The 23,852-nt window shown below is 42.0% G+C and overlaps 1 protein-coding gene across 2 annotated transcripts in view; it reads left to right on the top strand.

Annotated features, from left to right (window-relative positions):
* Nucleotides 1-6,774: 6,774 nt before the first annotated feature.
* The window catches only part of rerea (arginine-glutamic acid dipeptide (RE) repeats a), a 193,659-nt gene continuing 176,581 nt past the window's right edge, over nt 6,775-23,852 (top strand). Inside the window, exon 1 of one of the 2 annotated variants that reach the window (XM_017487119.3) lies at nt 6,775-7,045. The gene's annotated coding sequence lies outside the window, so the exon portion shown is untranslated. The remainder of the gene's footprint in view (nt 7,046-23,852) is intronic. The other variant, XM_053686537.1, reaches the window with a different exon arrangement.

The raw sequence follows: 23,852 nt of genomic DNA on the forward strand, positions 1-23,852 counted from the left end.
GGATAGAGGGATTTCTACATCTGTGCAACATTCATTTGCCTTCAGTAATCTCAGGGTCAGGGGTCATAGTGGCTCTCCTGGGAACATGAGTCGGGATTTTATAGTGCTGTGAAAAAGTATTCGTTCTGACATCTGATTTCTTCTGTTTGTGTATATATATCATGCTAATGCTATCAACCCCAATTCCAAAAAAAAGTTGGGACAGGTTGGAAAATGCAAAAAAAAAGTCATTTGGAAATTCAATTCACCCTGTACTACATTGAAAACACATTATTTGAGGTTTTTATTTACTTTTGAAAATATACACTCACTTCAAATCTGATGACTGTAACACACTCCAAAAAGGTTGGGACAGGCAATTGTTTACCACTTTGTAACATCAGCTTTCCTTTTTATAACACTTATAAACGTTTGGACACTGAAGACACCCGTTGGTTAAGTTTAGCACGTGGAATTTTCCTACAATCATCCATTATGCATTTCTTCAGCTGCACAACTGTCCGGGGCCTTCGTTGTCTTATTTTGGTTTGGCGTTGTCCTGCTCTGGATGGCAGCATATGTTGCTCCAAAATGTGTACATATCTTTCTGCATTAATGATGCTCTCATAGATGTGCAAGTTACCCATGCCATGGGCACTGACACACCCCCATACCGTGACAGACGCTGGCTTTTGGACCTGAAGCTGATAACAGCTTGGATGGTCCTTTTCCTCTTTGGCCCAGAGAACACGATGGCTGTTTTGTCCAAAAACTATTTGAAATGTTGACTCATCAAACCACAAAACACGATTCCACTGTGCTACTGTCCATCTCAGATGAGATCGAGTCCAGAGAAGTTCACGGTGCTTCAGGACAGTGTTGATGTTTGGCTTCTGCTTTGCGTTATAAAGCCTTAACTTACATCTGTGGATGCAGCGGCGAATGGTGTTGACTAACAAAGGTTTACCAAAGTATTCCCGATTCCATGTCAGGATCTCCATTACAGACTCATGACGGTTTTTAAGACAGTGACGTCTGAGGGATCGGAGATCATGCGCATTCAGTAGTGGTTTTCGGCCTTGCCCTTTATACACAAAGATTTGACCAGATTCCTTGAATCTTCTAATTATATTGTGCACTGTAGAAGGTGAAATGCCCAAAATCCTACCGATTTGTCTTTGGGGAACGTTGTTCTCGTTGTGTTGGATTATTCACTGAGAGATCTGTTGGCAGATTGGCGAGTCTCAACCCATCCTTGCTCTTGAAGGACTAGGCCTTTTTTTGGAGGCTCCTTATATACTGTGCTTACACAATTGCCTCACTCAACTTTTTTGGAACGTGTTGCGTGCATCAATTTAATAAGAAACATTTATCTTAACAAAACTATGCAGTTGATTCGGTCAAACATCAAACACCTTGTCTTTATATGTTTTTTGTTTAAATACAAGTCAAAGTACATTTACAAGTCGCTCCTCTTTGTTTTTAATAGAATTTTCCATACTGTCCCAACTTTTTCACAATCGGGGTTGTAGTTTTAGATCTTCAAACGAAATGCAACATAAAACAAAGGCAACCCGAGTAATCACACAATGCAGTTTGTATTTATTTATTTTATCGAAACAAAAAAAGTTATTCACCGATCACCAATGTGGAAAAATTAATTGCACCCGTGAACGTTAAATCTGATTGTGGCATCTGCAACCAAACACTTCTGATAACTGGAGATCAGTCTTTCACTTACTTCTAGGACTAGGACTTATTCCTATGCTTTGGATCATTGTTTTGCTGCATAATCCAGTTGCACTTGAGTTTCAACATTCTCCTTTTCTAATAGAGAGCAGAATACATGTTTCCCTCAATTATTGCAAGTCACCCAGGCCCTGAAGCAGCAAAGCATCCCTACACCATCATACTTCCACCACCATGCTTGACCGTAGGTATTATGTTCTTTTTGTGGAATTCTGTGTTTGGTTTACACCAGATGTAACACGACCCGTGTCTTCCAAACAGTTCCACTTTCGACTCATCAATCCACTGAACATTCTCCCAAAAGGTGTGAGGATCATAAATGTCTGTTTTGGCAAAATTCAAATGAGCTTTAAGGTTCTTCTGGGTTAGCGGTGGTTTTCGGCTCGCCATTCTACCATGGATGCCATTTTTGCCCAGTGTCTTTCTGATAGTAAAGTCATGAACGGTGACCTTTACTGATGCAAGAGAGGGTAGTTCCTTTGATATTGTCCTTGGCTCTTTTGTGGCTTTCTGGATGAATCATTGGATGACAACCGGGTTGCGCCTAGTCCAGCTGAACCCCATTATGAATGCAGTTTCATAGATTTGGGGAATTAGTAACTACGGGGGCAAATACATTTTCACACAGGCCCAGTTGATATTGGATAACTTTTTTGCTTCGATAAATAACGATCATTTAAAAACTGTATTTTGTTTTTACTCAGGTTGCCTTCGTTTTATTTTAGCTTTTGTTTTCAATTCTGAAACAATTTAGTGTGAGATGTACACAAAAACAGAAGAAATCAGGGCAAATACTTTTTCACAGCACTGTATCATGGATGGGACGCCAGTCCATTGCAGGGTACCATTCATGCACGCACGCACACACACTCACATTTAGGGCCAGTTTAGCATAGCCAATCCATTTACTGGCATGTTTTTGGGAGGTAGGAGGAAACCCACATGAACATGCACAGAAGGCTCCCTATTAATAATCATTTCTCGCTGATAATAATCATTCTCTCCCTGCCTGTCATGACGTATAGCAGGCATTTATCCCCCACTGACTCATGCCTCATCTATTAATGAAATCCTTGCAGTAGGTTGTTTTAGTACAGTCTATTAATAACTAGCAATAATTAGACTAATGCACACATACATTAGCACAAAACATGCAGATCCATGTGCACATTAATGATTGTATAGATTATGTTATGACACTCTTAGTTGTGCTAGTACCATAATAATTAAATAACAATATTAAATAACAACCTTGCTATATGGCCTAATGGAGTCCCTGCACTGCTTGGAAAACAGCCGCTACACACCACTAACCCCTTCATTACATCTTTCGATCACACAGTAGGGGTACTGTGCCAGAATAATACCTTCAATGTAAATTATACTTTGACGCACAACATGTAAAGGATTACTGATAGCAGAGTTTCAGATGGGCTGCCAAGACAAGGTAGCTCAGAGGTGGGAATGAGATTCAGGCCATCTGTTTGGTGCTGGCAGGAATGATGGGGGTATTATGTGTGCAGAGGGTCCATTAAGCATGCATTTTCTAAGTTACAAAGGAAAAAGGGTGGTGTGCTTTGCTCCTTTTGGAGACGCTGAGCCTGTCTCTTAACTGCACTTGTAGGCATTATTGTCTCTGTGATTACAGGCACTCTGGTGAATTGGCTGTGACTCACCTCTTGCCTCCTCTCTCTCCAATCACCGCCAGCGTACCCGGTCTCTTCCTGACAACACTCACTCTAGAATTTCCTCCTTTTCTTCTATTTGCATTGTTCGTTTGGCCTGTCATGATACAACAAGCCATCCGTTTCCGTGCACAGTATCTCGGATACCTCCATCGCACTGGAAATGAAAAACAGCCAGTTGTGATCGTTTCAGTGGAACATTTTAGGTGCAATCTATAAAACTATCACTCATGGGATGATAGCACAGAATAGCCATTCACCACTCTTTGTGGTCTATACTTACATATGTAAATCGTGAAAAATTCTCCCTGCATTAACCTTTAACATACTTTACTGGCAGCCCATAAAAATCTGATCTGCATACCAAAACCAAGCAGTGTAAAGTTCAATCATTCCGGGTGTGTTATTTCGTCTTTGTTTCTTTTTCTCTCACTTCTTTTTCCCTGCTATCTATGGGACTCTGTAATTACTTATCACTCAATCATCTCTAACCCTGCTCAGTAATAACGTCTAGTTATTCCGAACCCAGGCATTTTCGTCCTCGTAGCTTTATTTCATCACAGGCCTACATGCTTTCCTGTCAACTGCGATGTTACACAATAGCACTGAAAATTGAAAAAGGTCATGAATTTAGTGGCGCAGTGCCAGTTTTTACTTCAGCCAAAAACCGTGTAATAGGCATCTATTCATTCAGTGTGTGTGTGTGTTTGTGTGTAATGACAACGCAGATTGAATTATTGTGGAGCAAAAATGACAAAAGAAAGAAAGAAAAACGATCACTAGTGTACAGTATTGTGTTAGGAAGCACACGGGGGGGTTAAGTGCAGCATGCAGAGCTCAGTGGTAATGGCTCAGCCTGATCATTCACTTGTGAATGAATCCTTTGGGACCAGAACTGCTTCTTAGACAGGGGAAGAGAAATACACACTGCTTAGAAAGTCACACTGTAAACCAATCATTCCCTCCTGCAGAGGGCTGCACACTGAATACACTCACAGGCACATTCAAACCCTACAGCCTAAAAGCTTTTATTAAAAATAATGGCGTGAGTTTGTGGCCAGGGCTCGTGGTGCATGAGTGTTGTGTTCACAGGGTCACCTTCCTCACTCACAGAGAGCATGACAACAAAGCTGTTTGTTACAGAATCAAAACTGACACTGAAACTGTGTCAGTCCATTAAGATGATTTTTAAGATAGCTTAAATTTTTTTTTTCAACATATCCCACTAGTCAGACTCCCACTAGATCCCACTAGTCAGATCCCACTAGATTATAAGTTGTCTTCATTTCATATGAACATATTCATGCTGGTGGTAACATAACACAGCAGCTCAAACACAATCCTGAGCATCATCTGTTTGCTGTTTATACAGTTTGTGTGAGACATTGTAGATCAAAGATTGACTTATTTTTGCTATTTCTTTTAAAAAAAAAAAAAAAAAAAGAATATGCAAGTAAATGTGATTAAATGATCTAAGATCAAATGGGTCTCATTAATCCACTGTGTACTTTGCCAATGACGACCACTGAGACCAGGAATAAAAACTGAATGGATAGATGGATGGATGGATGGACTATTAAACCTCAAGATGAAATTGATGTTTTTACATTAGGTTTTCTGCTTGTCTTTGCGTCTGTCCTTCTGAGATTCTTTCGATATCCCCAGAACCAGAAGTTGAAAGTTTGTAGGATTTATACAGAATGATCATTGTATACAGCTTGGAAGTGATTCGGAACTGATCCACACAGGGTCAAGGTCACAGCAAGGATAAATGTGTGAAATGGTTAGCCTTCAATAGCTTCCTTCCCAAGTATATTGTAAGGATATTTGAGGCATAGAAATTAGTACCAAGAAGGACTGGACAAGAAGTTGGTGTCAGAGCCATCCCCATGTATTTCTGATGTTTTTCAAAAAGCTTTTTGAGAAGGGTGACAGTTTATTATAGTAAATAGTTATTTGTGAAAGTAGACAAAATATTATGCAAGTATGCAAAATATTAATGTTTTTTCTTTTAAAACAAGTTGCAACATCTTCTAGGACTGAATACTCATATGTAACATGCAGATAATATTATGTAAAATTATCCAGTCCATACTGGAAATCCAAACTGGAAAACCTGAAGGAATTATAAAATTATGTTGTTGTTTTTTTATCAGCAAATTCATTTATTAACCTTGCTACCTTATTTCAAGGTATGGTCACCAGTCAATATTTATATAATATAAAAAAGAAGAATGAGAGCAAGGTGGCTTAGTGGTTAGCACATTTGTCTTACACCTCTCGGGGTTGGAGGTTTGAATTCCACCCAGCTCTGTGTCCATAAAGTTTGCATATTCTCCCCGTGCTTCAGGAGATTCCTCTGGGGTACTCCAGTTTCCTCCCCCAGTCCAAAGACATGCGTTACAGCTTGATTGGCATTTGAATGAATGAATGTGTGTGATGGGTTGGCACCCTATCCCTTGCCATGTGCCCCAAGTTCCCCGGGATAGGCCCCAGTCTCCCTGCAACCCTGTGTAGGATAAACGTATGGAAAATGTCACGATGGAAGAAGAAGACGCCTTTATTTGTCACATATACATTACATCACAGTGAAATTCTTTTCTTCGCATATCACAGCTTGTTAGGAAGCTGGGGCCAGAGCAATGGGTCAGCCGTGATACAGCCCCGCTGGAGCACAGAGGGTTAAGGGCCTTGCTCAAGGGCCCAACACTGGCAGCTTGGTCGTGCTCGAACATATACATATTTATTTAGGAAACATCTTGTTTTAGAGAGAAATATCAATATCTTTGATGGCCCATCATAGACATCTAATACTTTAGGAATTCCTGTATTTATAAAAGGATGAGAAATATCAATATCTTTGATGGCCCATCATAGACACCTAATACTTTAGGAATTCCTGTATTTATAAAAGGATGAGAAATATCAATATCTTTGATGGCCCATCATAGACATCTAATACTTTATGAATTCCTGTATTTATAAAAGGATTAAAAAAAAAAGGGATTATAATTCATTTGTCTCTAAATGTTACTGATTAGGCTTAAGACGGGTTAAAAAACGTGTTGAGCGATTGAAATGAAAGCAAACAGACTGTGGTTAAAAGTATCCTCAGCAACAAAACACCTTTATGAATTGACAACAAAACACGCGCGCGCACACGCCTAATGTACTACACACGCACACACACAAACACGCGCGCGCACCCACGCACGCGTTTTTAAATCACAAAAACCTAAAGCTCATTGGCTGCTCTCGCGCTCACAGCAGCAGAACAGCCAATCCTGCTACAGGACACTGGTAGTGGGCGGGGCTTTATCAGGTCCCTCTGGCTGGGAGGGAGGAGCTTCTTCATGCAGGGCTTTTCTTTCTTACTGAAGAAGGACAGAGATCCCAATCCCATCACTCTCAACACGCACACCTACAAAGATTTCCTCCCGAATGATTAAACTCGCTCCCTAACGTTAGTGAATCACTCATTTGCTCCTTTTCCACCCACAGAGCAGCTATAGCCTGCTAGCTATAGCTTTACAGCTTTATAGCCTTAGCTGTAGCTACCTGCTGCCGCTTTGTGTTTGTTGCTCGCAGTCCCATCTCAAACAAATCTCTGATGTTGTAGAGCAAGACGCAAGGTAAGTTTATAACATTTACGACTTCCAGCCTCGACGTGTCCGACAGCGTCTTTATTCGTCCGTGTGTGTGTGTCGATATTCGGTCGCAGCGGCTGTTGCAATTAGCCTCGGTGTTAATCAGTGGCTATTAGCTAGCAGTGTTGGGGGGGTGCTGATTAGCCACCATAGTGCTGAGAGGTGGGTTAGCTAGCTAAACAGCAGCGCGGCTCTTAGCAGCAGCCAGGGATGGATGCTTGTTATCATGGCTGCTGCAGGTACAATACAGGGGTTTGACTTGCCTGTGCAAGAAGGAGGGGGGAAAAAAGAGAAAAGAAGCAGCATGAAGTTTGAACTTGGAAAGCTTTGTCTTCTGGAGACTTGTGCATATTGAACTTGTTGAGGCTCCTGGACTCGTGCTTTTGTTGATGATTTGTTGTTGTTGCTGTGTGGCTTCAGCGGGTTTCTGTCTCACCCATCTGCTCTTCAACTAATCTCTCTCTCTCTCTCTCTCTCTCTCTCTCTCTCTCCAGCAGCTGGTCTTTCACATGGCACTTGTATCATTCATTACACATCATCCCCGCCTCCCCCCTTCAAAAATATAAAATAAAATCTCTCACACATTTCTTAAACCCCATGATTCTCAAAGTGGGCTCCAGAGACCTCCAGGGGTCTAAGGTTATTAGGATTTTTATTATTGTCAATGATGTGACTGCTAGAGCTCATTATGCATGCACAGAGTCTACTTATATATATATATATATATATATATATATATATATATATATATATATATATATATATATATATATATATATAAAAATATTTTGGATATGATGCTGACATCTAAACTGAGAGTCCAGCTGAAAAACCTTTCTCTCAGTAACCTAAGCAGTCCCTTCTCCATGCTTCTGTTTAGAAGTTATGCAAAAAAAAACCAAAAACGTCAGAGATGCTGGGGACAGTTAATGGTCTGTGTTTACATGCTTTGAGTCACATGGCTCAAAATAACACGGTCTTCATTGGAGAATGTGCCAGATCCTGGCTCAGTTTCCCCAAAACATCATAAAGTTAAGGTCTTAACCCGTAAAGAGAGACAGAGAGTTTTCAGTGTAATCCTCGTTCAACTGCTGATCTTCTTGTGATACCTATTATTATTATTATTATTATTATTATTATTATTATTATTATTATGATGATGATGATGATGATTGATTATTTATTCGCTTATTATTTTATGACATGGTGGTGATCATGATCACTCTGAACTATTCTCAGCGGTCATTACGAACGCACTGCTTCTCCTTTTTCTGTTTTGGATACTGATTCGTGAAATGTTCTCAAAGTAACTTAAAAGCTCTCTACAAGCTTCTTTTGTTGCAAAGGTATCCCAAACATCACAGCTGTGCTCACGGCGAGCCTTAAGACAGTTTGTGTTCTGTGTCTGCGTGCAGGATCTGAGGCATGTCGGTCAAAAACACATACCTTCACTACAATAAAATAAAACGCAGGTTCGGATCAGAAAGCGTGTCAGATCCAGGCTCTTGATTCCATAAATCATCATTAAAATGAAGATATAGCTTCGTAAGCCTTATTTACACTGTGTTGTTTCAGCTTTTTTAGATTATGACTCGTCCCGACGGATATCGATAAAACCTGCGTTCTGTAACAGACTGTGGTGTGATGCGTTCTCCGTGTCAGATTGTACAATCTTGTATCGATGGAGCTGTGATTAAAGAAAACAACTGCATTCTGGTTACGTCCTCGATCAGAGAGATCCATCCAAAACGTCACGTGAACGGAAACATCCTTCACCGTTAGCTTGAGGTAACCACGTTGAGGTAAACATGTTTTGGACAGGCTCTGTGATTTTTCACTCAATTCTTCGCCATCTTCCTATTGGTGGGTTTTAGACAGGCGTGATGGCAGCGTACGCACACTGCGATTTGAATAAAACATTTCTGGCACCGTGTGAACGTTGTTGTCGGATATCTTTGGTTGCAGTGGCACTAAATCACATCACGTTATGCGCTCTGAGCCAGACCGCCAAACTCAACGGCCAAAGAATTGTTTATGACGTGTGATTCGAATCTGTGACCTCAAAAGTGTAACCCGGCTGTAAGAAAGAGTTCAATATGATGCTTACTCAACCATTTAAAGGTGCAATAATGTATTTTATTATTCAAATAACCCAGAAGATATGTAGAACATGATTAAAAACAATAGGATAAGCCGTGGCTGTAGCAAACGTTTTAAGTCGTTGAGAAAGCATGTTTTGTTTCTTTTGAATGCTTGCTTGTGTTTTGGATGAACCGCCTGTCGGGCATTTTCTAGACACTGTAGCTGTTTTTCAATTTTAAGAGCACAAAGAACGGGCTTGCGTTCTCGTGAAGACCGGATCTTGCCAGGCTACCTTGAAAGAACGAACTCGGAAGGACAGGTGGACATAACGCGTCTTTGCGAGAATTGAGATGTGCTGTGAGCTTGCACAATGGGCCGTCCCAGGACATTTCTCGTAGTGGGACAGGACCGTCGTCTCTTCAGTGCTCCCTAAGTAATATGTTTCAGCTGGTTAAGAGGTTTACTGTTAACTGATTGATTAACCAAAAGTTACTTATGCATGATTTCATGTAGTAAACTCTGTTTACTACCGCGGACTGAGAAGTAGGCTAACGTGTTTACCGTTACCTCAGGGTGGACGCTAGCGTAGTTCAATTAAAATACTTCTGAGGGATAAATTCGACTTTTCAACAACCTCATATATATCTCAAATCTGTCTAAATCATATATCAAAATCGTTCTTTCTAGATGCATGTTTTGTTTGATTCAGGTTATTGTCGTTAAAAAGATGTTACAGGTATGGGCCAAAGACTTCTGGGACTTCATGCGGATTCGGTGGGTTCAGTCTGCATCCGATGCACCCTCGATGTCAGGAACACATCCGGGTAGTTTCATGCGGCCCCGGTACTTGCGGTCTTGAGTATTGGTATTGAATTTCAGCGGTGGATGAGCACGTAGAACGAGTTCACGAGAAACGGCCTATGCGTGCCATCGAACATCCTGGGGCGGAGCTTCGTGAACACGGCCAGGAATCATTCGAATATCGAGCCCACCTAAACATTAGAGACAAAGTTTTTGAAAATGAAAAGACTAATATACTGTTAAAGACTAATATACCTTCAACATCATCGTGTTATGATGGTACGATGGGAAACTCCACCTCGATCAGGTGCTGAGCCTGTATTTATGGACAGTATCCTGCTGATGTAGATACTCAAGATCATACCTGTACGTTTGATATATTTGTTATGGGAATGATGTAGAGTTTAGAGTGAAACTGAATGGGTTTGAATTAATGATTACAGTTGTGCTTGTGTGTGCACTTCTCAATCTAAAGCTTTAATCTAACTTCAGCATTAATCAAACGAAGTGAACTGTCAACATATAAAATATTACACATCTAAATTTTAACAGCATAATAGATCTTGGCAAGTTGGTACCCCTTTGGCTAATCTGTTGGATTATGGTTATGAAATTAATCCTAAAGGTGTCTTGTATTTTCTTTTTCTTCTCTTTTTATTTTTAGTATTCCTACAGTTGAAAAAAAAAAGTTTTCTGTCAACATTTAACGTTACTACCGATCAAAACAAGCCGAGTGGACAAACCGAGCGCAAAAGGAGCGCATGTTGACCGTGTAATCCTGAAGAGGACAGATGGCGGTCAGATGTGGCCTAAAAACATCTGCTTGTCTTTTGCACGAGTTTGTGTCCTACCTACGCTACACCATAACGTTTTTCGATCGTAATGGAAGAAGAGCCGCAGAGTTTAGGAAAAGAAGTCTGTATATAAGATGTGGAAATGTATCACAAAGCAAGACGACGATATATTGCTGTTCTGAAAAATGGTCGTGTCAGGGCACTTTTCTGAGACTTCACAGAGTTTTCCTGTGGTTTTTACACCAATTACAAACTCTGAGGTAATAAGGAGAAGTTGATTGTTAAAATATTGTACAAAATTTTTTCAATAAAATTGAAAAATATTATTCATTTAAAAAAAAATCTTTGTTTTAAACGTTAAATAAAAGAAGAATTTTTTTTTGTTGCCCTGTTTCAGTATTTAATTTGTAATATTTTTTGTTGTGCAACACACTTGTTTGGCTGTATTATATAGTCCTCTCCGAAAGTATCGGAACAGCAAGGACCATTCTATTGTTTTCGATATACGTTGAAGGACATTTGGGTTTGAGATCATTTGTGGGTTCTTTCTTTTTCAGAGCATTCCAGATTTGTTGTATTGGCTATTCCCGACGCTTGTGCAATGGCTCCGTTAGATCTTTCCCTCTTTTCTCAGCTTCAAAATGGCTTACTTTTCTCCCATAGACAGCTCTCTGGCCTTCCTACTGGTTTATCCTTTTTAACAACAAATGCAGTCTTCACAGGCGAAACCCAAGAACCACATGTTGCAGCTCAGCTCAAAAACGGTAGCATGTTCGAAGTTGTTTAGCACGTCTGGATGTAAACATGAGGAAATGAAGGCTGAAATTCTGGTCTGTCACCTCATTCATCTTTTGATCTCAAACCCACATGCCTTCAGCGTATAGCAAAACCTACAATCGACCTTGCTGCTCCAATACTTTCGGCAGGGGACTGTATCACGATGCACGTCATGTATCTTCGAAACGTTTTCGAGCGATATTTGAGATCGTGTTCTCGATATAGCCGTGTTGAGAAACCACGTCAGTGATATTCATATCGAAGTGAAATCCTCCATGCAAAAATATTGAACTTCCACTTAGCTGGTCTATAGTGTGTGTGTGTGTGTGTGTGTGTGTGTGTGTGTGTGTGTGTAAGAGATTTGGTGAATGGATGAACGTTATAAGAGTAACGACGAGACCCGTGATATCTCCAGAAAGTGTATCGTGATGTATCGTGATATAGGTATATTGTCATATCGCACACTCTCTAGAGGAAAGATTAAGCATTAAGTACCATTAAAATGTTTTGTTGCCTTTATTTCATACATTTCTTTCATTCAAGCGTTTTTGTATGTAGTGGTTTTTTTTGTTTTTTTTTAACACCCTGTTTCACAAAGGGCGCTTGTTTAATTGGAAGTTTCCCCCGTGCTGTTGAATAAGATCATAAGCGTGTCATTGTGTTGGGTCCATTCAGTGTGCAGGAGACACAGGCTGGATTGTATGGCCACCTGCCACTGTGTTGCACCACGACCAAATGGAGCTCTCAGCAGCGTGTGATTGGAGGAGCACACACAATCATTTTGTGCTCTCTTGCTCTCTCTCGCTCTCCTTCTTTCCTCTCTCCACACACACACACGTTCCTCAAGCAAGGCCTGTCGTATAATACATAACAGTTTGCTTACAGTGAGTCAGTCTGCTCGCACTGGTTCGTCTGCTGCTTGGTAAGCGTTGTTTGCGTGGCGATGTCCATAGAGATGTATTCAGGTTTAACCCGCAGGTTATGCCGCCGGAGACGTGTGAATCCTTTGTGTTTGAGGCTTACTTCACCTCTCGGTGACCTTGTTTTCTCAACGGTGTTGATATAGGTGGCGTCTGTTGACGCTTCTTAAGGTGAAGGCACCTTTCACTGGGTTAATAATTCTATATAACACGGATAATAATGCGTCGGGATTATTAGACCATTACCACCTTCTTAAAGGGAAACATCCACACTGAACGACTTGGGATTTTCCACTGAGTAAATCCTGAGCTTCCTACCTTACCCACAATGCTATTCGACTGCTCGCAGAGAGTGGTGGTAGTGGGATTTCTCGCTCACTTCAAGCCAAGTGGTTTTTATTGATATTCCACTATATAGCCGGTAGACATCAGAAGGAAATGTTGTTTCTTGGATCATGGTGCAAGACTACATAAAGGGCACTACATGACAGTGTGAGGAGTGCGATGCAGCGGCGCTTCAGTCCTTTAGTCTGTCTCTCGCACCTCATCTGTACACTATACTCCGACTGATTCAGATTTCACGCTCATGTCGCCATCCACACTTTGTGCCTTCTCGCTTTGGCAGCGTCGGGTCTGTGGCTTAACACGGCACGATTGCGTCACGTCACATTCTGGGACTTTGAGTCAAATGTTTGCTGTGTGCACTACTTCTGGGTTAGACTTCTCTTTAATCTGTATCCAGTCAGTCCCTCCAGGATTTCGCCATGTTTGCGGTCGTGGAAATGAACGCAAAACCGCGCGAACTCCGCAATGTTCCGAGGAGCTTGCGTTATTTATTTTGTTTCAAAATTACGGCAGAATTTTCCGCGGATTTGGGCCAAGACGCGTCACGTGACATCATCACAACGTGCATTCAGTCAAAGCCCTCTTCGAGTCACGTGCGTTGAACGTGAGTAGAGCCAGAAGGTCTCGTTTAGCAACAAAGATTCACTGCGAAAGAGTGAAAAAACAACCCCTCCGAGAAATCCTGTACGCATTGCACAACAATGTACAGAAGGAGAGAGAGCGATGCAGCGGCGCTTTGTATCTTTTAGTCTGTCCCGCCCTCACACCTCATCTCTAATCTCTAATCAGCTTCCAGAACTTCAGATTTCCTGCTCGTGTCGCTGTCCACAATCAGTGTCATCTCGCTTGTGTTCTCGAGTCGGGTCTGTGGCATAACGCAGCACTCACAGTCGAGTCACGTTGCATCCTAGGTCAAATTTACTTTGGATTTCTCATCAATATGTCTGTGGATAATGGCGAGTGAGAAACGAAGCTCTCGCTCTTTCGCTTACAACGAATCCTGACTGTTGTCCCTGATGGTCGAACGTATTTCCCACTATTAAATGGCATCGTAACGGCGTTGGCAATGTCACCGTGTCACATCCGAGCAGCAGACAACCGCCTGGTTCTCACGTGATCATATTGAATGTGTTTCAGGGTGGAGTTTCGAGTCTTTATTGAGGTCCTGTAGAGTGCAAGCATAAGTATCAGGTTATGGTTTTAATCCTCTGTGGGAGTTTGACATTTATAAATAATAAAAGGAAACGTATTAAAATACACATCAAGCAACCGTCGGTATTTCTGTGCAGTTATCGCATGGACACTTTAGGTAACGTTCTGTTCCATGAAAGATTTCATACTCCATCGATTTGGGGATGGGGGGGGAAGAAAAACCTTCCCTGTATTCTTTGTACAAATGTCTCAGTTCTATGGAGGCGTAGGATAACGGCTCACTTTAGTCGTTAGCGCTGGGGTGAGACGTGGTGAAATAATGTCTCGCTTCTTTGTGAATTGCAGAGAGAGGCAGTCAAACAGCGTAGGAGGCATCTATTAGTAATCATTCCCTACAGGCTAGAGGGCACGAAGACGTCTCACGGGTCCTACAGAGAGAAGCTGTGTTTGAGCAAAACCCAGTGTCGCACACACTTCCTCACAGCTGTGCTTATTTTTCCTCTGCTAAAGTGACTCAACGTATGCGAACCGTTCTCGCTCAACCCCCAACCCGATCCCATTGTGCTCGGCTTCAGAAAACAAAACGCTTAAGAAAGCAGATTCCTTTTGGGCGGCTCCCCGTCGTTAAAACCGACCGCCAATCATTTTCTCACAACACGTCTCCTCGCTGGCTCGGTCAGCCGAGCGTTCATCGTCATCGCTGTGGCTCGGAGTCTTTTATTAGAGTAGTTTTACATGGAAGATTAGTGCTCGCTACGAGAACGCGGCGCTGCCGACTGTTCACTTGCCCCTCGCAGCTTTCCTTCCATCGATCACGTTGTCTTCTGCCGTCCTGGATTCCTGTCTCGCTGTCAGAACCAGGGAAGCCTTGAGGGTGATGGTGACAGGACAGAAGTAATCTGGTTAGCGTTTTTGGCATAGCGTTAATCCATGTTTTGAGCCGGAGCGCGTTCCGAGTTCACCCGAGAGGGCAATTCGGAGAGCGGCTGCTGCCATAGCCCGTGTGAAGCACTCGCAGGCGGAGAGCAGTAAATAACGTGTTGCAAACGGAGCCGCTTTCCTATGAAGCGTCAGGCAACCTGTAGGGAAGATCCCATGCGGCCGGCGTGCGTAACGGAGCCCTCGGACGCAGCGCCTCTGAGCCGAGATTTGATTTCGTCACTCGTATAGACACCGAGCAGCACAGTGTGAGGCGCACTCCATTTGAAAACCCAGTCCGTTCATCGTGAAATGAGAAATCGGAGTCGGTGTTTGGACGGGTCGGTTTAAGACGTTGGATTTTCTCTTCAGAGAAACGTCTGACAGCGGTAGCTTTCCGGCTCTTTGAACGATGTTATCCATCATCACCTGGCACGGGCTTAAAAAGCTGTTTTAAACACTTCATTAAACTTAACCTTAGCTTACTTTGTTTGTTTTTGTTTGTTTTTTCCCTCCAAACTCCGCTGGCCTACTGATTTCTTGGAGATGGCTCTAGTCCGTACGGCTAGCTCTTTGTTTTTATGCTACATTTCCCAACATTTAAGGCTTTCATTTACTGACTTGTGTGAATGTGTTTTTCCACAATGTTCATTGGAAATCTGTGTGTGTGTGTCCAGACCACATCAAGCACAGTCTGCTCTCCTGCACTCCGGCGGCCGTGTTCCTTCAAAAGAACTCTTGATCGGGCATTCAGTTGCTGTGTACTCATTAAATTGAACAATCTGCCAACACTCCCTGACAGCAAACAACAAGCCCGCGCTCTGCTCTTCTTCAGAATCTGTTTTTTTTTTTGTTTTTTTTTCCGTGTGTTACGGGTGCCAAAAGCAGGGTAATTGGCCCGCTCGTCTGTCGTTTTAAGAGATTCAGCTGACACTCAGGGCAACCTGGCAGAAAAGAGACAGGCCGGCTTCACCCCGTCTCCCCCACGCCGACAGGCGTGTGTAAGAAAAGCAAGCGGAGATCTCGCCGTTTTCCTCACAGAGCCCCGTTTCCCCTCGCTCCTCGAAACGTGAGGTTTGTGTGAACAGGTTCCATCCCGTGTCATCTTTAGTGTTGGTGAGGAGAAGCAGGCATGTGCTGTGACAGCCCTCAGAACACACGAGAACAGCACGTGTGTTCGCATCGAGCGTATTGAACGGACACGTGCTTGATGTGCTTGCGGTTCAGTTCTCATCGTCTCGCTGTCTTCAGATGGGCTGCACACCCTGAACTACAGGAATCCCGAATGTCTCCATCCACCGGGGAATTATGGCTTCCACAATTTTTCATTCTTGGTTTCTAGGATTTGATCATTTATTTTCAGCCTTTAAAGTGAGTAAACTATTGCAAACTATTCCCACTCAAACTTGTAGATTTATTCATTTCTAGGTTTTATCAATGTTCTAATTGTAGTATGTTTTTTTAAAAATAAAGATCGACAGAGTTGTCGGGTGGTGATGCTGAAGTCACTTGACCGTGGTGTAGTTCGTTTTCAGCCTAACTTTAGCTTTTTACTTCTGACAATTGTATTTAGGCTTCAAGATTTAAAAAAAAAAAAAAAAGTCGTGTTCATTTGTGAAGATCATCTTGATGAATAAAACGTGTAAGAATCAGAAACATTTGTTGGCCACAGAGATTATTTTCCAGACTAATCCAAAAGCCAATGGAACAAAATCCGACTGGCTTTTTGCCGAGGGAACCAGGGTGATGCTAACTTTCGGGTCGGCCTACAAAACTACGTCATCCCTGTATCACTCTCTACACTCGTGGAGAGCAGAAAAGCATCTCAGAAAGCACTTTGAACCTAAGAAGAGACGATTACGCTGGGTTCCTCTCCTATAAGCCAAGAACAGGAATCTCCGGCTACGCTGAGCACAGGTTTATCAAAACTGGACAGTTGGAAAAATATCGACAAAACATCACTTGGTCTTATTCCAGTTCTGCTGAGCCTGTGCCCACTGTAGCCTCACAGTTCAATATGTTGTGCATTCTGTGACGCTTTTCTGCACACCGTGGTTGTTTGCTTTCCCGTAAACCCTCTGTCAGCTGGCCACTCTTTTCTGATCTCTCTCATCCGCAAGGCATTTCCACCCACAGCACTGCTGCACATGGTTTTGTTTTTAGCGCCATTCCACTATTGTGTATAAAAAATAAAAAAAACATGTTTCTGAAACACTCAAACCATCCCATCTGGCATCAAGTCAAAGTCCCTTTTCTTCCCAATTCTGATGTTTAATATGGACATTAACTGAAGTTCTTGACCTGCATCTGCATGATTTTGTGCATTGCGCTGCTGTCACGTGATTGGCCGATTGGATCATTTCATTGCACTGTAAAAAGCATTTCACTTTCACTTTCACTGTGTGTGTGTGTGTGTGTGTGTGTGTGTGTGTGTGTGTGTGTGTGTGTGTGTGTGTGAGTGAGAGAGACCAATAAAATTTGAATGAGCAGGTGTTCCAGATAAAGTGGATGGTCAGTGTATAAATCTACTAGTATCTTGTTTTGCATATTTATTAATTGGTTTATTCTAAAGATGAAATAGAAATGTTAATGTCATGTTATATATGTAGGAGTCTGGTATGAGCTTAATCACTACATGATGTGCAGTTCAGTTTAAACCCCTGGTTGCTTCATACGAGAACACGCGCGCACGCACACACACACACACATCAAAAGCCTGCATTCTGTAGAAAGGGAAGGATTTTTCTCTCTCTCACGCTTCGTTAGTTCAAGTGCTTTAAAACGGCAATAAACACGTAGATTTATATACTTCCTCTTTAGCTTCTGTTATTGTCACATGTCATTCCAACACCTTTGTACCGGAAAAGTTGAGCTCCGGATTAGTTATAAAAATCAGAACCAAGTTTCATGCAAATTCTCTCTCAACAAGGTAAAAGCTTTGATTTCTTTCACATTTGTTAGATTTAATTATTTCCTCTTCTTCTCTCTCTCTTTTTTTTTTTATAGCAGATTTACATTTGATGCAGTCGCTTTGGGGGGTTTGAAATTATTCAAAGGGAATATAAGGGTTTTTTTCCTACTTAGTTTTCAAGCATTATCCTTGGCATATTTGTGAAAGAAAGCTGGCAGCACTTCTTGTACTTATAGTCAAAAGTCTATTCGTTTCACTGAATAATGATGTTTGAGATTTAATGAAAATATACCGTATGTGGATTGCCTTAACATAAAGTGGTGCTTGAAAGTTTGTGAACCCTTTAGTGTTTTCTACATTTCTGCATAAATATGACCTAAAACATCATCATCATCATCATAGAAATGTTGTGGAAGGACATGAAGCAAGCAGTCCATGTGAGGAAGCTGACCAACATCCCAGAGCTGAAGCTGTTCTGTACCGAGGAACGGGCTAAAATTCCTCCGAGCCGATGTGCAGGACTGAGCAACGGTTACCGGAAACGTTTAGTTGCAGTTATTGCTGCACAACAGGGTCACACCAGATACTGAAAGCAAATGTTTACATACTTTTGTCACTCATAGATATGTAATAGTTGATCGTTTTCCTCAGTAAATAAATGGCCGAGTGTAATATTTTTGTCTCGTTTGTCTAACTGGGTTCTCTTCATCTACCTTTAGACCTAGTGTGAAAGTCGGATGATGTTTTGAGTCATATTTGTGCAGATATGTAGAGATTTCTAGCACTACTACAGGAAGAATAAACATGCTGAAATACAAATGTAATTATTTTGAAAATGCAACCAAACGACACGAAGGAGACCGACAGAATTTCTTGGATTATTTAAACATTTATTTCAACCGCCGTGTTCACACGTAACATCTCATCTTTCATTTTTTAAAAATTTTTTTTTTTGAAGCAGTCAGCACCTGTATTACACAATAAGCCTAGGATGTAGACCGTGTGTTCAAAAACACCCAGAGGGATGTTCTCAACTGTGGGGTTTTTTTTTTTTTTTTATTATATGAAGAAACACTTTGACTGGCGGTTTTCGTCAGCAAAAGACATTACATGTGAACACATCCTAACTTTGTTTAGCTTCCAAACCATGTTGGATACTAACGTTAGTACAGTCGAGGTATCTTTATGTACGGTCGCTCTCGTAGCATTGCTGGCTAACCTAACTTAATTCAGTACATGAATAACTATGTAAGTTAGCTCGGTTAGCATTTTCTTTAGTTGTAAGATAGGCTACATTAGTGCATTCAGTACAGGATTTTACAGCGTTTTTATTTATTTATTTATTTTGTGTGGTAAAAAAAAAAATGCTTGATTTTGCTGTCGTTTTTTTTTTCTCCAGAATTTGCGATGCAGTTTGTGGAGTTTCTTTGCTTTTTTTGTTGTTGTTGTTGAGGAAAACTACTTAAATTGGCCACATTGCAATTGCATGAAATTGTTTTGCACGGCCTTTTGCAGTGATGTTTGTTGTTAAATGAGACCTTTAAGCTGTACTCATGTTCGACACACGTGAACCGAAGAGGGCTTTGGCTGAATGCGTGTTGTGATGACGTCACATGACGTGGCTTGGCCCAAATCTGCGGTAATTTTGAAAAATTGCAAAATCCTGCGAATATCGCAGTGTTTCCTTCAATTTCTCTGATCGCAAAAATCCCGGAGGAACTGACTAGTTATCTCTCTTCTCGATCTGCTCTCACTGTTAACGTCCACAAGAATTACTCCCTAGCAAAAAAGACGATCCTTTCTTTATTCTTCGATAAAGCTAAGCCTCGATTGTGGCTTGCAACTTGCTTATCCGAGTCGGTGGATGTCACTACCATCCTGAGCTGAAGGTACAGAGAAATATCCAATCAGCTGTTTGATTATCCTAGCGACGAGCATCTGTCTCACACCAATCACACAAACGTTCGTCCAAACACTGATTGTTGATAGCCTGCTCATTCCTGTTTCCAGCTTACCTTTCCGTTTGAAATCAAGCCACCTCTTTTAGGTTTTTTTTTTTTTTTCTTTTTCATAGAACTCTCACCATTGTTTTTACACTCATTCTATGTCGCCTAAATGCCGTTTTATATTTATACGGCTTAAGGCGCTCCCCAGAAACACTTTCGCCTTTCTATGGTTGATGTGTCGAACAAACCAGTAAGAAGGAGCGACGTAAACACTCGAGGTTTTTCGTGAGGTCTTTTATTCACAAAATCATTGCTCAATATTGGCTAATTTACAAATAGCTAGATCGGTTTGTTTAATATTGTGGTGTATTGTAACCAAATACTGGAACATGCCATCTTGTGGCCTTTGCTGTTGTCTGTGTTTCAATGTAAAAGCGCTGCAAAATACAAAAAGTACTCCAGCTGAAAAGTAAACAAAAATAAACAAAAACGAGAGGACACAAAGAGGACGTATTATTAGATTTACAGCAAACTCCTTTTCTTTTGTTCATCAGACTCTTAATGTCTCCGAGCCAAACTACCCGACGCTGATGGTCTTATGAAAGATTAACGAGGAGAGCTTTTTAAGTATACGTGTAGAAGATGGACTGCGCACAGCCTGCTACCATAGCTTGAATTTGTAATGTCAAAAGATCGATTTTTACCATCGTAGAAGTACAGTAATGGGTGTAAAAGCAACAAACCGCTCTGGCTTTACATGTATTAAACTACTGCAGTATGGTGTGTGTTTGGGCGGGGGGGGGTGCTGCTTATATTTCAACAGTAGTCTTATGAGGCATACGTTCACTGACCATTTTATTAAGAACGCCTGTACCTCTGCACATTCGTGCGAAAATGATGAGTCTTTATTGGTCACATATACATTACAGCACAGTGAAATTCTTTTTTTCTTCGCAACATGTCAGGAAGTTTGGGTCAGAGTGCAGCCATGATACGGCTCCCCTGGAGCAGAGAGGGTTAAGGACCTTGCTCAAGGGCCCAACAGTGACAGCTTAGCAGTGCTGGGGCTTGAACCCCTGACCTTCTGATCAATAACCCAGAGCCTTAACCATCAAGCCACCACTGCCCCCTCAAGCCACCACTGCCCCCTCAAGCCACCACAGCCCCCTCAAGCCACCACTGCTGACAGGAGTGAAACCTGATTTGCTGTTGTAGCCCATGTTTTAAGGTTTGGGGTGTTTCGTGTTCCAAGACGCTTTTCTGCTCACCACGTTTGTAAAGAGTGGCTATTCGAGTTACCGCAGACTTCGTAAAACTCCAGAGACTGTTGTATGTGATAATCCCCGGAGATCACACTTTCCCTCGATTTCATCATTTGATTCCGACGAACATTATGTGAAGTGCTCAAGCTGTATCTGAATGATTTTCTTTTTGCATTGTACTGCTTCGATGTGATCGGCTGACTGGATAATTCCGTGAATAAGCAGGGGTATGAGTGTTCCTAATAAAGTGGCCGGTGAGTGTATAAGCAGACCCTTGATCCTAGCATTAAATCAGCCATATGCTAGATTGCTGGCTTCACCGTTAGTGTAGTGTAGGTCTAACTGTTAGAAAAATCATACAGCTCACCTGAATAGATGTGATTGCTTTCCAAATGAGACCTGCAATTCCAAGCAGTTCAGTGTTCCAACAGCTCAGAGGTCAGATTCCATTAAGCCGACTATTTACACCGCAGTAAATGTCACTGACACTCACACGTCAGCGTTACGTGACATTTTATCGAGTGATTCTGAATTTCAGCCTTACAGCCCGGGGCCTGATGTTAAATCGAGGTAGTACTGCAGTACCCCAGGCTCACAGTCAACCTCCATCCCAGAAGCACAGGATCATACAGACCCAAACGAATTACGGATTACTGCAAGATGTCGTCCCAGATCAGACGGAGCTGCACTGAGGGCGTCATCTTGCCGAATCAGATGAAGGGAGTGTTTTGTAATTTAAAAGCAAAACCAAAAAAAACCCCCCAGATGTTGGAGAATGAAAGTAGCGCTGGATTGCTGTGGACGCTATGAGGGGAAAAAACCAAAACAAGCCATGAACAAGCTGGTGTTTATGTTTTAAGAGCAACGCAGCTGTTTGTCCGTTTGTCTGCCGGCCTGTTTTCAGTAAAGCGAGTGGAAAATGAGATGCCATCTTGTGGGAAAATGGAGCCATATTGGTCCGTCCCTGCCGACTGGAGTGAGTGTTACACTGCTGATTAGTTAAGAGATTTCCTTCTGTAATGACACGGCGTGATGCTAGCTTTGTGCTCCCCACACACACACTGTACTAGTGTTTTATTGCCTGGGCTGTGAGCTTTCTTCAGACAATATCCTTTTCCAGAGCTCCAGACATATCCAAGGGGGAGACCGTCAGATGCGCACGCAGAGGTCCCCGTCTGGTTTGTCTGTTTGTAAGTGAATGAATGTGAGGCGGAGAGATGAAGATATATTAGCGAAGGCAGTACAGTTTTCTCCGATGCAGCAGCTGTGACCGAACGGGTCGAAAGAAGAGTGCAGGGAAATGTTTCTTGGCTTTGATGCATGCCATACACTGCCACACCCTGTAAACTTAGCAACTCGTTTGACATCGTTTATCCAATGGTTAAAGTGCCTCCGAAAACAAAATTGGTGTTTGCACTTGTCCTTTAGTCTTGTGGAGTATATTAAAAATGTTTTTGACGACTCATCCTGTTCTCGTCTTGTATTCGTGCATTTAAATGTATATGTTCTGGCCTGGAGCACGGACAAGGTTTGATTTAATGCTCTGTAATACCCTGGACAAAAGTCGACTCGCCAGCCACTTTGTTAGGAGCACCTGTCTCATTCATGAAAAACATGACTTTTTTTTTTTTTTTTCTTTCAGTTTTCATCTGTTCAGTGCTCGCTGTAGCCTCAGATTCCTGGTCTTGGCTGACAGGAGTGCTCTTGTAGTCCATCCGCCTCAAGATTTGACACGTTGTGCTTTCCGAGATGCTTTTCTGCTCACCACGGCTGTAAAGAGTCGTGCATCGAGTTACTGTCGCGTTTGTGCCAGCTCAAACCAGTCTAGCCATTCTCCTCTCATCAATGAGACATTTCCATCTGTTATTTATTTATTTTAATAAATACACCATCAACTAGGCTTTATCGTTATTATCATGGGCAGACTCATTGTTATTGTGGGGAGAATTTCTACCGGTATTTCGCAAACGATATCGCCCATCCCTAATCCCAGGAGATCAACAGTTTCTGCTCATCTGGCACCAACAACCATGCCACAGTCAACACTGAGATCACTTCCTGCCCCATTATCTGAAGCTCGTTATATGTATACACGTGCATGATTTGATTCATTGCGCTGTTGCCACCTGATTAGATAATTGCATGAATGAGCAGGTGTTCCTAATAAAGTGGATTTCGAGCGTATATACAAATAATGAGCATACTGCGGCTCCAATGTGTACAGCATTACAAGAACAGGTGTGGTTGGAAAAAGTCCTCCACAGAAAAAGCCTCTTCGTAAGTTCTCCTTATTTAGCTTGTTTGGTAAGTTTGTTTTGACTCACCGAGGTGCATCTGGAACTCTTATTGGCTGCTGTCAATAAGTCGAGCACTTCAACACAGCAACACTCTGACTTCCTGTTTCAAAAGGAAATACGTCAACCTACAGAATCGAATCGTGTCCCTCAAGCCATTTCATGGCATTTCTCCAGCCTAATACATCAGAACAGATGTGCAGTCCTGATCGCAGCAGTACAGAGGCTTACACAAAGGTGAGCCATTGTTTGGCTTTTTCCTGACCCCACAAAGAATTGTAAATGATAATCAATAGCTCATCAGTGATCGCTCATGGTCCGTGTCCACCACCTGCAAGCAGCTCATGTTGCAACAGATTGATTGGCCTCATAGGCAGCGATCAGTACCAGAGATATTGGACTCAAATTCTAGATACAGTCTTGTCTGGATACACTGAATCACCACAACATGAGTGAGCTCTTCTAGACGGATGATGATGTTTTTTTCCCCAGCGAATCACAAACTATAATAACCAAGGTGGTGAAATTTATTTCATTATATATGATGTAATAATAATAATGTGTGTGTGTGTGTGTGTGTGTGTGTGTGT

Source organism: Ictalurus punctatus, chromosome 15 (assembly GCF_001660625.3).
Source record: "Ictalurus punctatus breed USDA103 chromosome 15, Coco_2.0, whole genome shotgun sequence".
In the NCBI taxonomy this organism is placed as follows: domain Eukaryota; kingdom Metazoa; phylum Chordata; class Actinopteri; order Siluriformes; family Ictaluridae; genus Ictalurus; species Ictalurus punctatus.